This window comes from Limanda limanda, chromosome 13 (genome assembly GCF_963576545.1).
Source record: "Limanda limanda chromosome 13, fLimLim1.1, whole genome shotgun sequence".
Lineage (NCBI taxonomy): Eukaryota > Metazoa > Chordata > Actinopteri > Pleuronectiformes > Pleuronectidae > Limanda > Limanda limanda.
Window position 1 is genome coordinate 2,985,377 of NC_083648.1, and position 2,467 is coordinate 2,987,843.

At 39.2% G+C, this 2,467-nt stretch overlaps 1 pseudogene; it reads left to right on the forward strand.

Annotated features, from left to right (window-relative positions):
• Positions 1-287: 287 nt before the first annotated feature.
• LOC133017713 (gastrula zinc finger protein XlCGF8.2DB-like) lies at positions 288-1,234 on the forward strand (annotated as a pseudogene).
• The last annotated feature ends 1,233 nt before the right edge of the window (positions 1,235-2,467 follow it).

The following is a 2,467-nucleotide window of genomic DNA, read 5'->3' on the forward strand; positions in this document are numbered from 1 at the left end:
GTGATTAAAGAAGAGGTTCCCCCTGAGGAGCAGCAGTGGAGCCCCCTTGTGGACCCGGAGGACCCAGAGCCCCCCCACATTAAAGAGGAACAGGAGGAACCGTGGACCAATCAGGATGGACAGCAGCTTCAAGGACTGGAGGAGGCTGATATCAAGTTCACATTGACTCCTGTCGCTGTGAAGAGTGAAGAAGATGAAGAGAAACTTAAATTGTCAAAGCTTCATCCGAGTGAGAGGAAGGAGAACAGAGCGGACTGTGGAGGACCAGAACCAGACAGGAACTCAGGTCCTGATGGACGTTTACAACCAGGTCCTGAGGAGAAGACTGAAGACTCTTCTGAGACTGAAGTCAGTGAGGATGATGGGATGGAGACCAGGGAAACTCAGACTGGTTTAAATACAAGAAATAACAAACAGCCTCAAAGTGATATGGGATGTCAGACAGAAAGGAAAAAACCTTTTAGTTGCTCTGAGTGTGGTAAAAGATTTAACCATAGGGGCCATCTAAATACACATGTGAGGATTCATACAGGAGAGAAACCCTTTAGTTGCTCTGAGTGTGGTAAAAGATTTAAACATTGGGGCATTCTAAATAAACATATGAGGATTCATACAGGAGAGAACCTATTTAGTTGCTCTGAGTGTGGTAACAGATTTAACCAAAGATCAAATTTAAATAGACATATGACGACCCATACAGGAGAAAAACCGTTTAGTTGCCCTGAGTGTGGTGAAAGATTTAACCAAAGGGGCAATCTAAATTCACATATGAAGATTCATACAGGAGAGAAACCGTTTAGTTGCTCTGAGTGTGGTAATAGATTTATCAGAAGTGGCGATCTAAATAGACATATGAAGATTCATACAGGTGAGAAACGGTATAGTTGCTCTGAGTGTGGTAAAAGATTTATCAGAAGGGGCGATCTAAATAGACATATGAAGATTCATACAGGATAGAAACTGTTTAGTTGCTCTGAGTGTGGTAAAAGATTTACCTTCAGCGGCAATCTAAAATCACATATGAAGATTCATACAGGAGAGAGACCGTGCAGTTGCTCTGAGTGTGGTAAAAGATTTAAGCGAAGGAGCGATCTAAATAAACATGTGAGGATTCATACAAGAGAAAAACTGTTTAGTTCCTCTGAGTGTGGTTAAAGAGTTAAAGGAGACATATTATGCCCATTTTACCGCAGTTGATATGGTTCTTTGGGGTCTTAATGAAATGTCTGTAACATATTTTGGTCAAATTACCACAAGGATAATTTAAAACAGCACCCTTTTTACCCTGTCTAAAACAGCCCTCCTCAGATTGACCTGTTTTGAGATCCCCGCCCCCCCTCTCACCCCCCTCACCCCTCCTCCCTCCTTCACGAGATACAAGCATCCAGATTTTTAGCTATCCATTACCTCTGTAGAAATATGGCTACTGGAGAGGACGATACAATCTTGCAACCTCATCGTTTTGAACCAGAGTCAGGTGGGACGGTTTTTGGGACGGTACACATGCTAGAGCCCCAAATTAACGTGTAGAAGCTGTCTAACAATACCATTACCATCAAATCATCAGTACTATTACCATCATCTTGCCACTGCACCTTATCTACCTATTTTATTGTATTTTATCTTGTGCTTCTGTTTTTTATTCTTTCTACCTCAATATATTTTATTTTATTCTATTGTATTGTATTTTATTGTATTCAAATATACCGGCTGCTATGACAACTTAATTTCCCTTCGGGGATGAATAAAGCAATCTATCTATCTATCTATCAGAGTCAGGTGGGCCGGTTTTTTGGACGGTAGACATGCTAGAAGCACTACAAAAGTGGAATTTTCATAATATGACCCCTTTAAGATTCAGTCCTATTGTTCGAGACGTGAGGATTAATAAAGTAGAGAAGTGATTCAGTTGAAACTTTTGCAACAAAAGATTTATTAGGATATATCAGCAGATATTCATATTATACATATTCATAGTTCACTGTTTTAAGTAGACTATTAACAGTTTTATGTCCCTTGAAAATATAACTAATTGAATAACACGAAAGATTTGTGTTTAAATATCTTGTTTCTACTCATTTCTACATGATTTATCTATTTTTCATAAAGTCCTTCATGTCATTTTAAGGTTAAAGTGTGTTCCTTGCACCGTATGAACGTGTGTTCTTAACTAGTTCATATGATTAAATATGTTTGTTTAAAACAATGGTTTCTTGGTTCGTGAGATTCAATGACAGTGTGTGTTCTCCTTTATGTATTGAATGTGTTTCCAAGAATAAAAGTCTAATAAAAAGATAATGGCGTCCTCGCCCTCCTCCTCTTTGTTTCTGTATGAACGGAGGCTGCACTGGCTCCAGTTGAATTGTCTCATCACGAGACAAATTAATCAGCTTCTCACAGTCAGACATGTTTGTTACGTTTGACGTGAAGTCGGAACTGTGCAATTTCAGGTCAGAATATCTGAAAT